The sequence below is a fragment of the Anas platyrhynchos genome, chromosome 13 (assembly GCF_047663525.1).
Source record: "Anas platyrhynchos isolate ZD024472 breed Pekin duck chromosome 13, IASCAAS_PekinDuck_T2T, whole genome shotgun sequence".
NCBI lineage: Eukaryota > Metazoa > Chordata > Aves > Anseriformes > Anatidae > Anas > Anas platyrhynchos.
In genome coordinates this window covers 7301873-7314871 of record NC_092599.1, presented here as the reverse complement: position 1 = coordinate 7314871, position 12999 = coordinate 7301873, and the positions used below count along the sequence as shown (strand labels likewise).

Sequence of the window (12999 nt, the reverse complement as noted above, 5' to 3'; positions counted from 1 at the left end):
AACTGGGAGTAAGGGAGCCAGCTGCACGCATGTGACATTCACTGCTAAACACGGAAGGAAATTCAGAGAGAATATTTGGGTCTCAAATATGAGGAAATAAGGCCCCGTGGTGACTGTAATTCTCGTGTGGCCTTACAGCATTTAAAAGGATCCAAATTAATAAATACAGGAGGTGTGTTTTTTTTTTTTTTTTTTTTTTTTACCAAATGGACCTCAGCTGACTGCTTCCTTCCCAGCAAGGCGTGGTGGTGCTGTGGGCAGCCCCGTGATGGCCAGCAGAGACAGCAGGGCTTGGCTGCAGGCTGGGAAGTGCACGTTTCCACACCTGTGCCATGTCACCGGGCACAACCTGGGACACAAGAGGTCCCAGCTGAGCATCAGGCAGCACTTCTACATGCCGAGGGAGCTTTGGGAGCAGCGAGCACCCCCACAAACACCAAGCTGCCCACCCCAGCTCACTTGCCCCCTAGTCAGCTCCCCTACCACTCTCTCCTCTTTCACCGGCCATGGCTGAGCCCAAATATCACCAAATGTCCTTGCTTTCCAACTACAAAAGGAGTGAAGGGTCCTGTGAGTGGGCTGCAGTGTTTGTGCTGCAGCAAGGAGCTCTGCACACACCATCCCACCGTAAGCTGCAGGCTCACCTCCGTAGTGCCAATTACACCTTCTTACCTCACTTGAAGCCGTGCTGTGATCCTCAGGCTTTTTCATCTCGTCAGCTGGGTATCCGTTTCACTTTAATTGCTGCCCTTTATTTATTTATCTGGGTATTTTCAAATCAGTAGATCCTTCCCTGTTAGCGCACCGGGGGTGCTTTGAAGGGCAACATTTCCCTTAATCCGCGCATGAAGTCTTTTTGCAGAATTAAATCAGGGAGTTCCAGCAAACAGCCAGCTTAGAGGGAAGTTAGTACCCCGGGAGGACAAAACGAAACCACATCATTAGTCAGAGATGTGGGAAGCTGTTAGCATCTAATGGCCGTGAGACATCACAGGGCAGGTGGGTGGCTGGGGCTCTTCCTTCGCTCCACCACCTGCAGCAGCCCTGGGCACAGGGGCTGGCAGGGCGCTGAAGCTGTTGGATGCGGGTGCTCCAGGAATCTCCTGGGCAACTCCTGTTTAATAGGTGAGAAAGCACTTTTATTTGTTGCCAGGAAAGCATTCAGGAGGAGAAATTTCCTGGGTGAAAAGGGTGGCGGGAGGCAGGGCGTCCTCCTGCCCAGAGCCTGGCCCTGATTTGCCATGCAGAATTTTGGACTCTTGTCATGATCCAGGCTCTTGCCCTGAATTTATGCCATCATCAAACACAGCACCACTGCACTGACATTTGTAACAAACCCACGTGCAAATGGTTTACACTTGAACCCTAAAGGCTGCCTTTTATTTCAGGTATTGTGGCTTTTAACGCAGTCAGGTGGAGGCTGGTGTTGTGTGGCTGCTTGCTAACTGTACGAAATGGCAGACCGTGAGCCTGAATTCCAAAATGAGGTCCACTGACTGCATCTTTTCTCCTAAATGCAGATTTACTTTCAGAAAATTGGTGTTTTGGAGCGACCTACCGGTGCACTTGTTTCATATACAGCAGCAGCACCTGGGGTGTAACCAGCGCTGCTATGGAGAAACGATGGGAATATTCACAGCCTGCTGGTGGACCTGGCCCTCGCCTGCCCACGTGAAGCACTGAGATCGATACCTCCCACAGCCTGATGCCAGAGTTTTGTGGGGTGTGGGATAAGGTCTGCTGCCTTTTAAGACATCCCATTGTTTGCAGAAATCCACAAATCTTCATTAAGGTTTGTGGTCTCCAGCTGTGTGCCTGTGTCTGCCTTTGTTTTTTAGGTAATTTGTGCTGTACACTTTCACCAAATGATTGCTTTTATTGTATGCGGTTCCTTCTGCTGGGCACTTCTCTGTTGACTATGATTACTACCACGTCAACTGCAAATGCTCCTTTACTGTATAATTAACTTTATCTGCTTGGCTACAATGCCTCTCCCTGGTAATTACACACACTTCAGCTCTTTCATTGCATTTCTACAACTTTACGAAGTGCTGTGATTACTCTTGCCCGGTCTCTATCCAAACTGGAGGGTTTTCACGTCTACAATTACATCTTTTTCCTTGCAGCAGCCCTGCTGTAGTCTGGATATTGATGACGGTGCGTACCCGATCTTTAAATAAACCATCTGTTTGGACATTGGGCTTTGCATATGCTGGTAGCAAAAAGCTCAATCAAGTCCTCGGGTTGTTGAATGGTTGGCATTGTAGTTAGACCTGGGGAAATTTGAAATGGAGAGCAAGAATTTAAAAATCTTTCAGTGTTTCTGCTCCTTGGGATTTACTCTGTTTTCCTCCTTAGCTCAGTCTTATCAGCCTTTTTTTTTTTTGTATGGTGCATTAGTGACTTTTGTCCTCCATAGATTTTTTTAACCTCCTTTTTCTCAAGGTAATAGTCGGGTGCAATCATACTGTCTGCCCGTCAGCCTGCGCTTCTGCTCTCTAATGGATTTTAAACCTGGGTCAACTTGAACCAGATTTGTCAGCTGCCAGGAGGCCTCAGCAATGCACGATTGCTTGGATTTAGGTGCCAGCCAGGTGGGACTGACCCAGGCCAGGAAAGGCGCAGGGGTTCTGGCTAACCCGTGCCACCCTGCCCTGCAGCACCCACATCTCCGCCCCAGCACCAATGATTTCTGTGCAGCCCAGGCTAATTTTGTGGCCGTGGCAGGGAAGGGAAATGTGGGCAGCCATCAGGCATGTAGAAGGGAAATTAGGGAGTGTTGCAGTGGTGGGGATGGGGCAAACTGGGCAGAGGGGGGTCTGCGGGAAACCAGCCGTCGTGGGCGAGTGCGCACAGAGCGGCAGCTGACACCGTAATTACAAATATTGACGTGCTTTGCCAGGTCTTTTGCACAGCTTCTTTTCAAACACGCAGCCTCGTTTTCTTTTTCACTCTTTATAATGACAGGTCATTTTCACATCATGCGCAGAAAAGCGCTCGGCTGAGGAGTGTCATGTAACTTCTATTTAGATCTCGTAGCAAGTCAGTCAAACACACATTAATCAAGGGAAGCAGCCTTTGATGCAGACATGACTGCAGCGTTTTATCACGGTGCTGTCTTTTAAAATAAACACCGCGGTGAATGGATGCAGCCTGAGCATCCTGCTGGATTCACAGGGCACGATACCTCTCTGACCCATGTGGGAATTTGGCTCTGACCATCGCTGAGGACGGCTGCTGTACCTGGCAGCACCTGCTGGATGCCCACTGATGTGAAAGTCAAATCAGCTGAGGAAGCTGCTCCTGCTCCTTGCCCTGAGTGCTCTGAGTGCCAGGGTGGGGATGGGAGCGAGCTACACCTGCACAGCAGTGCTGCGAGGGAAAGTTTGGGTTTAATGAAAATAGATGGGTTATTGCTGCGGTGCTGCAGCCACCTTTTGGTTTCGGGTTTAATCTTCTTCAGCAGCAAGTTGACCTTTTAGTTCCTTGTGCCATCTCTTTGTATTGTAACCACCCTGAAGCAAAGAAACCGTGGTGGTACATCATGAACGAGCTCTTAGTGCCCTGCAAGCCCCTGGCTGGCTGGGTACAGCCCGTCCCCCTGCTTAACTCACACTTTGCAGCTGACCTACAGCATTGCCTGCTAGGTGTTGTTATTTTTCTCTCTGTTTCCATTTCCCTTTCATCCCTGACTTTCCCCTCCCCATCTCTTGCTCTCTGTACCTTTCCTTTTCCCTCGTGCTTTTTGTGCTTGAGGGTGGCAATTCACCTTGCCTGGTAAAGGAGATGGTTCTCCTGCTGTCGCCTCCTTTCAGCGTGCAGTTTGGGTTTATCATGTAGTGTATCAGATGCTATATTTTACACGGTGTGATTTACAACTCCTAAATCCTCCTGGTAACTCACATGAGCGGGGCGTGATGCCCAAGCCCTTCTCAGTTGTTCACCCTCTGAACCAACCTTTTTTTACCTTACCCTCCAAAGTGGTGTGGCAGCTACCAGTGCATGGACACCCATCTCTGCCACAGCATTATTCTCATTTATTCGCTGTTTATTGCAATTTGGCACAAAAAATGGAACGGGATTGTCCTGGCCCACAGCCAGCAGTGCGTGCTGAGGGGTGGCGCAGCACAGCCTGCTGCTTCTAACATTTTCCAGGTTAACGTTTTTCCCTGGTACAATTTAATCCCTTCCTCTCTAAAAGCATAAATCGCCTTTAATGCTTTCCTAGCGTGACCTGCACGACAGCACCTCCCCATCTTGCCCATTTTCTCCCATATTCACACCAAATCCTGCACTGCCACTGCTTCCAGCACCATCCCCATTATGCTGGGGCTCCCTCTGGGGCTGTACCTGCTGCTCTGCTTTTGGGGCTGGCACCCAGAGCTGTCCCCTTATTATGTTCCCTGATTCACGCCTTCCCCTGGATATTTCGGAGCTCTGGCACGAAGCCGCTCTGAATTTGGTGGCTTGGCTGCAATCTGTGCATGCTTCTAGTGATGGCCATCCCTGCTCAGATGCCATTTAGCCAGGGGTCTGACCATCAAACAGCTGGCCTGCTTGTCCAGGGCTTGGGCTGCAGTCGGGCTGAGCTCCCAGAAACTCTACCTGCCTCAGCCTGGGGCACCGAGCACTTGTTCTCTGCTGGCATCCTTCTAACCACATGTGTAGTAGCACTTATACATACACAGCACACAGAGCTATACATACAACTATACACACTGTGCTGTATACATGTAAACACACGTATGAATATATCTATCTGCAGATATATATATATATATATATATATATATATATATATATATATCTGTGTACGTAATAAGCTTGGCAGGAGTCTTACTTGCATTTTTTCTTACTCACATTTTTCTTTTCCCTTTCAGAGCATTTCCCTCCTGGAATTTTCTTTACAGCTGAGCCATGATTTTCTGTTTTGCTTCCCTTTTTCCCTCTAGACTCTATTTTTGAAGAACATCTAAAATTACTAAACTATTTATTCAATTGACTTTTAATGTCTAGAACCTTTGCAAGGAGACTTTCCTGTCTTCTTCTTTTTTTTTTTTTTCTCCCAGCTATTTTCAGCTATCTTTTTCCCACCTACCTTCTCTGGTGTTTTGTGCCACTTTACTTGTAGTTTCCATGACAATTCTCCTTAGAGTTGGAGGCAGCCTTGTCCTTGGTTGCTGTTTTGTGAAGCTGCCCTTGCTCATGCCCATCTAGAGCCCTGCCTGCAGCAGTGCCCGCCTGAATTCCTTACTTCCACATCCCCTGTGTGTCCCGGCAGTGCTGTACGGGTGCAGAAGGCTGATATAACACATATTGCATTCAGCACATTGCCTTGGAAGTGATTTGGAAGGCAGGGGCATAGATTAGTTGAAGGAATCAGCATGTTCTGGCCTTTGGAAAGGACACTTGAGTCACAGAAGGGCTGTTAGGATGGGTTCTCTTCTCCTGGCGCAAGGAAACTCGCTGCCCCTACTCGAATTCCCAGCAGCATGATATTACAGGTGTGCTCAGCCTGGTACAAACAGCTCCTGCCTTATTGCACAGCCTACTCAACCTTCCCATATGCACCCCTCCCTGGTCGTTTCTGCTCTTGATGCTGTTTTTTCTTCAGCTGGCTGTTTCCTTCCATTTTTCTGCGCACTGCCTCCCCTCGTGCTTACCTCCTCCAGCCTCCCCGGCTGCCCCCAGCTTCCTCCCGTGAATCCACGTCAGCATAACCTAAAACACACCGCGTGGAAGTGGGAGCCCAGAGAAATATTTGCTCTGGCTCTTGGTTGCACCCAGAGATGCCAGCGAGCTCGGAAACAGGTTCTCAGCCTGGTAGTAAACCGAGCCTTTCCCGTAAGCTGAAAATTTGAGTCTTTTGCACACGCTGCAGTCAAAATGATTGTCAGCTCAAACAGCGCCTTTTAACCAGATTCAAAGGAACGCATTCAGAGCAGATTTGGAGTTTGCCCCACGATCAAACTAATTACAATTACCAGCCCGTTACTGAAACAGAAAACACCCAGACTGCCACAATATTTGAAGCACTTCAGAAAAAAATGCTTTAAAGGCCAAAGTGATCATCTTTTAAACAGTCTTAATTGCCTGGAAGATAAATGGAAATGATGTGCTGGGGGAAGGGGAGAGTTCAGATAATCCACGTGGCTACGACGAAGGAGGAGGAAAGGGAGGAGGCTGCGATAGACGGGTGAGCCACCCCGGGGGGAGATGTCTGTCCCCAGCCAGCTAGAAAAGTCTGTGTCTCCCCCTGCAAAGCTGTGTCCTCCTCCAGCTTCTTTTTGGGAAATGAGTTTTCAATATCAGGTTGGTCAGGGCCTTGGCTTGTTCCTCCATCCCCAGCAGGTGAGCTCTGCTGGCACTGGGCAGAAGCAGCAGTGCTGGGCTCAGGGGAAACTGCCCACACTGAGCCATGTCCCTTGTGTCCCTCATGGCCCACTTGGGGCTCAGTTTTGTATTCATTTCTAGTAGAGAGGATGCCCTTTCTGCCCCTGAGTTCACGGCTGGATGTGCTCTATCAGGAATGCATGGGGCATTTTTCCAGGGAGCTGCTGTTTGCTGCATGCCCCCTGCCTCCATGCTCCCGCTGCCTGGGGCTGGACCCCCAAAAACAGAGCAGCGGGGAGTGAGACATGGGATGAGCCTGGGAATCGTGGCTGCAGCTCCCAGTCTGCATTTTTCCTCTGTATTTGGACTCTGCCCCATGCCCTGTGGATGCAGATCCAGGCGGTGTGGTCGCGGCTCGCTTCTCCTGCCGAGCAGTGGTGTTTATGGCTGGTTTTGGCACACGGGGCTCGTCTTGGCTTCACCCCAGACATGAGGTTTGGGGATGACAGTAACCTGCAGCACGGGGCTTTGTCCGAAGGTCTGGGAGCTGAGAAGGCTTGATCAGCAGTGGGTTCACCTCCCTGGTGGTGGGGTCCAGGTGTAGCTGCTCTGCAGTCCCCTCCTGGCATCTCATTTTATCCCAATCTAGGCTAACGATGGGAATGTTCTGGACACTGCAAAGAGATGTCTTGGGTACACAAAGCCACTCACAAGCCTGAGAAGAGAAGAGGGAATTTTTCATTTGGCAGAGAGATAGGCATGGTGAGCGCTCTTGTTTTTAATAAGCTTACAAAGCTCTCTTTAAAGCCAGGGCTTTTTTTTTCCATCCTGAACACATGAGGTATTTTCATTTCATAATGAACGCGTGTTATGTCCAACTTCCAGAAAGCCTTTCACATGAAAAAAAAAAAAAAAAAAAAAAAAGCAAAGGCTTTTTTAGATGCCGAAGTGAACGGGGTGGAAGTAATCATGAAACCAAATGCTGGGATATTTGCTGTGCGCTCAGAGATTGTGTGGCATCTCACATTGTCTGAACCAGAGCACCGGGTAATAATCATACGTGCAGATCTCTCAGGCTGGGGCAACAGGGAGAGAAGCCAATCTCTGCGTCTCCACAGAGCTGGAAGAAATCTCGGATATTTCTGTTTGTCTGCAGAACAGCTGGGGACTTCTCAGACATGAATCTAATTAAGCATATTCCTCACCACAAACACTTCAAGTCCTATTTCTGAGATCCGGATGTCTGTCCAAAATGAATCCTTAGGAATATTGCTTTCATGCAGTGTGTGTGTTTGTTGTTTTTTTTGTTGTTGTTTTTTTTTTCCTTTGGTCTGGGTGAAATTAAATTATATTTATAAGCTTGGCACAAAATTTACTGAAGTCAATAATACTGATTGATATCTGGCCATCAGCAGAACGCCCTGCATTAATAACAGCGGAGTTTAACACTGAGGGCTGGGGAGGCTGCTCTGGAGCCAGCCAGGCGGGGATGACATATCCACGTACATGCATTTTACACACCCAAAATGCTCAATCCTCTCCCCACAAGCACATCAACTGCCCCTGCTTGCAGGCAGTCAGGGGAGGACCAACCCAAAGGCAGCATTTTCTGTGCTCACCACAAAAAAATCTTTAAAATACAGCATTTACTTCCCGAGATGCAGGCACTGCTGGGGTCTCCCTCTCTGGTCCCTCGCAGCTCACCTGTGAGCCGAAGAGGAGGCAATTAGTGTAATTAGGGCTCGTTCGAAGTTTCGCCTTGCCTGCATTTTGCTCGTGGCTCATTTTCTTGTGCAGTGTTTAGCAACTGGGAAAAAAAAAGAGATAGAGCCCTGCATGGGTTGAGGCTCTAAAATGGGGATCTCTCCCTTAATAATAATAATAATAAAAAAAAAACACCCATTTTTAGAGAGAATTAATTCCTGGGTTTGCCGAAATCCTCCCTCAGAGGAGGCGAGGCTGGAGGGCGGGGAGCCCAGGACATCCTCCTCACCTGTGATTTCACCACTCACCCTCAGGTGGGCTTTCCAGGGCTGGTTCCTTCACAGATCATTCCCCTCTGGATTTTTGAGGATTTGGAGGAATTGTTTCCTCCTAATATTCCAGGGAATAAATTTGCCTGAGGAAAAATTCCGGTATTGATTCACTGAGGTTTTTATCCGTCCGCCTATTTCCTGCTACCTCTAATTTCATTCTTAAGCCATCTGTCACCAGGCACAAGGCTTGCAGGAATCCAGCCCTGGGCTCCAAGTCCTGCTTCATGATGCAGCTAAACTGCAGCTGTGGCGAGGCTGGTTGGTGCAGCCACATATCCTAAGCCCATCAAGGGGAAAAAAAAACACAATAAGCTTTCATCTCATAAGCTCCTCCTTGGGTCTCTTACATCCGAAGTTATTTGTCTGTGCTCCTCAGTGTGGTTTATGTTCATTTGCATACACGATGTATAGCTGCAGCCGGTGAATTCTCCTGGTACGTTTCCACTCTCGTAAGAAATGTGATGGGAAGTGGAAGATGTGATCATCTCTCTCCCTAGTGGCACCAGTAAATATCACACATATCAGATTAAACCCTTGACATTTTTCCAACAGTGTGAAATTTGCTTGAAGATGTTGGAAAATGAGTTATAGATGTGAAAGCAAGGCTCGGGAGATGAATGCAAACACGTTAACCCTAAAACCGAGGTGAGTTGCTCTCCCCGGTGTCCTGGAGCATGGGGAGAGGAGCTGGGGGGGCATGGGGTGAGCCGTGAGACAGAAATGCCCCCAGCTCTTGAGCAGCAGTGGGTGGTGAAGTCCTGCCCTAGGGTGCTGAGGGATGGACGCCAGCAGCAGCAGGGCCAGTGCCTGCCCCAGCAGCACAGCACTGAGTGAGCAGCGTTAGCAGAGCAAAACCTGGGAGAGCAGAGAAATATCGAGCATTTCAAGGAAGAGGCTGATCTTACTGCAGAGGAATCGTGGCAGCAATTACAGCACTGAAAGTAGCTCGATGCCTCTCCTAAATTTCCTAAGCACTACCCTGTTGCCCCTTTGGAGATGACCGAGAAGGACCCGATACCAGCTGCTACTTGTGAGTGTGCTCACGAAAACTGCGGCTACTTACAGTGCCTGGGAGCATCGCTGGAGTTTCCATGGCGATGCCCAGGCTGGCTGCAAGATGCCAGATGCCTTCCTCAACCACCTCACCGTGCATCCCTCCCCAGGGACACGACAGGAGGAAGCAGGGGGCTCAGGGGAGGCAGTGCTGCTGCTGGAGGGCTGACAGTGAAATCAGAGTGGGTACCGGGTGCTGGGCAGGTTGGGAGGGCACCTGAGTGCTGCAGGTTTGAGAGGGGGGGAGGCGAGCCTGGACCTACACCTGCAGACGGAGATGGGGGAGGAATTCACCACGCCGAAATTCAGGCCTAAATAGCCTGGTGGGATGCTCTCGTGTTGGCCCTGCTGACCTGGCCCGGAGCTGCTCCTGGGTTTTTGTGTCCTCCTCAAAGGGGCTGTGGCTGCGTGGCAGGCGTGGAGTTGACAGAAATCAGCTGAGAGCACGCTGATGGGTGGCACTGTAAAGGTGCCAATTTTCTCAACAAACAGCCCCCGGACAAGAAGGTGAGGGGGTTGCACACAGCTAAGCTACTCGCAGAGCTGGCGTTTGGGGACACGGGCCCGCTGCTGGTACCTGACGGGAAGCCTGTGCCATCTCAGGGGCTGGGAGATTTCACTAGTAATAAATCCTGGCCCTCACCTGAACGCAGGATGACTGCGTGTCCACCTGCACACCCGACCCCTTCGGCTTCGTGTGCTCACAGCCTGTGTTTGGCAGGTTTAGGTGTGCCAAAGAGAGCCGACAAAGATAACACCTGGGGCACTGCACAGCGCCTGCTCTGCCAGGTCCTGCTCCGAGGCCACGACCATCCCCTGACATACAAAGTTAGTGCAGCTCCTACTGATTCCAGTCCTCGGAGTGAAGGTCAACAGTACCTTTTTTTTTTTTTCTTTTGAGAGCAGTAATGGAAAAAAATCTTACCAGATATGGAAACAGGGTCAGAAAGCCATGGATAAGTGGAGCAGAGCATCAAAAGAAATGACAGGAGACCTAATTATGGGACTGAAGGTATGGCGTGAAGGAGATAAAAATCTCACAGGAACTTGTGTCTCCTTGTATTTTTTCGAGAACATGAAAAGCTCTTTCCTCTTCTTGCCTCAGCCTTTTAGAGATCAGTACATTTTTAGCTGAAAGTTGGAGACGGGGACCAAATGGCCCAGGAATTAAACAGCAGATTTCAGTTGTCTAGGAACAGCTGGAGAAGTGTTAGCATTTTCTTCTCCATACACAGGACGCGATGACTGACCTTGAAAATGTAGACGAAGTCAAGGGAAACAGTTGGGCTTTTTTTCCCACTTTTCCAAACTGGAGTTTGCAGGCACCAGCACCACATGTCCAACAGAGCTTTCTACCAGCTACCCACTCCGTGTGCTTAATTTAGGACAAAGTTATGTAGCACCGAGCTATTATATCTTTAATGCCTCAGTGAATTCATCCTCGTGCTTGTCCTGCTGGGCTGGCGTGGGCCACGTTTGCACGTTTGTATTTGCACAGTGACAAGCAGGCATTCACGTTCCTGCCTAGGAGCTTGCCCGTCCCAAGGTTCAAATTTGCTCATGCAAATGGGGCAGCACAGCGGGGGCAGCCAGCCGTAACCCCCCTACCAGAAATTCAGCCTTCTGAAAGCCTCAAATTCAGGGACCCAGCATCTGAGGGAATCAATGAAGAGTGAGGTTGTGTTGAGAAAACATCCCCCTGACCATGCTCTGGGGGAAAGCATGAGGAGTGTGAGCAGCATGGGTGGTGCAGAAGGGCCCAGGCGCCTTTCCCTGCTGCATGATTTAACCTCACCTCCCTCTATGCTCCGTGCAGCCACCTCTCCTCTGCTCTGCAGGCAGGCAGGGCCCTGGGATGCTGCTGCTGGCTGCAAATCAGCTCTCTCAGGCCCTTGCTGCAGAAGTAACCGTGGAGCACCAGCGAGAGGAAGGCATTACGCTGCGGTATGTGGTCTGCTCCCACTGCTCGTGAGGCTCTTCCTTCCCCGAGGCGCCGCGAATTAATAACGCAGGATGAAAACGAAGCCAATGTGGTTATCAGGGCTATTAGATGAAAGCACGTCGGGAGCTGATGTGGCTTTAGATATCCCGGCTGCAGCCTGATGCAGTGGGTAATGGGGAAATCACTTCTCTGGAAGAGCACACGCGTGCCGGTGGGAAGAGGGTGCCCCGCCGTCCCCGGGCCTGCCTTATCTTCAGGAATGAGTGCTGTGGAATCCAGCTCCGTGTTGGTGAAACTTGATTACTGCCTTATCAGCCAGTCCTCGAGGGATACAGGCATGCTGTTATTAAAATATGTTATTTCCTCGCAGCTCCTCATGTAAATGATAGGGGCCGCGATGCAGAACCGCCTGTGTGGCTGCGAGCGCATTGTGCTCACCTCTGCAAATGCAACCCCATCTGTTTCGGAGCTGGAGGTGGGTGCTCACTGCAGGGCACTGCCTGCCTTCTTTGTCTTTTGCAGCAAGACGTGCTCTGTGATGGGGTAAAACAACCAGCCCGGTGCTGGGGTGTCCCCGCGCCCTGCCAGCCCCATCCCAGCAGCCTGCGAGCCTCAGGCTGGTCCCCAAAACCATCCTGCAAACCCCAGGCACTGCCTGAACATCCCCAGACATTAATTTCCTCAAAAAGGAAAACGGTTTAAAACATTTTCATTTTGCCCGTCATGTCTCTAAACCGCCTGCAGATTTCATCAGGAATTTGGGGTTGTTTTGACCTGGAAGAATCAAAGCATCTCGGCTCTGACAAGCCGCCGTACTTTGACTGACGCCAGCTAAAATCAGCTCTTTCAGACTAAGAGATTTTACAGTGTCATTTGCATACAAACAGGGATCCAGACAAGCACCTGAAAATTTCTTGCACATCCTGACACTTGAGACGAATACAAGGCGTTTTACACCAAGAGCCCAGCGGATGCTCAGCAGCATTGATGTCCTCATCACCATTAGTTTGAAACTCGGAATTATGAAAGCAATTCCAGGAGACTTTCACCTTTCTTTCCTCCCCCCCAGCCAGGGGCTGTTCGAAGTGAACAGCATTAAAGCTGGAGGCCTCGGGGGCTGCCATAAAGCCTCCACGGGGAGCGGCGCTTGTTTGCTCCAGGTCTCCGTGCATCCCAAATCAACTTCCTCGCTTTGCATCTTTCACCACCAGCGATCACCTTCATAAATATGCACAGAGCTGCTTCCTCTGAGCACTGGCCCTCAGCCAGCACCACCGGGCCAGGTGGTGGAGGCAGGCGGGGAAACTCACCCCCACCGTTACAGAACCTGAAGCAAACTGTTGGAAACGTCCCTTCCCTTCCCTTCCCTTCCCTTCCCTTCCCTTCCCTTCCCTTCCCTTCCCTTCCCTTCCCTTCCCTTCCCATTCGGCCCCAAATAAAGGCAATTTTACACCAGCACTCACTTGGCTCCCCTGTCCTGCCCCTGTAGCTGCGCAGCTGTTGCGAAACGCGACATGCAAATATTTCGCTCGACATTTTTAAACCGTTTTTACAAGGTTCTATGAATTTAGTAAAACTCCTTAAATATTCATAGACCGCTCACCAGCCACACCATCTGATGAAGGATGGAGCAGG

General features: G+C 50.1%; 1 long non-coding RNA gene across 1 annotated transcript; it reads right to left on the bottom strand.

The window, feature by feature from the left end:
- Nucleotides 1-6051: 6051 nt before the first annotated feature.
- On the bottom strand, nt 6052-12999 carry LOC113845096 (uncharacterized). Its single transcript, XR_003500360.3, has 3 exons — nt 12828-12999; nt 7953-8037; nt 6052-7048 (listed from the first exon to the last, which is right to left on the bottom strand). It is a non-coding gene; the product is annotated as an uncharacterized lncRNA (long non-coding RNA).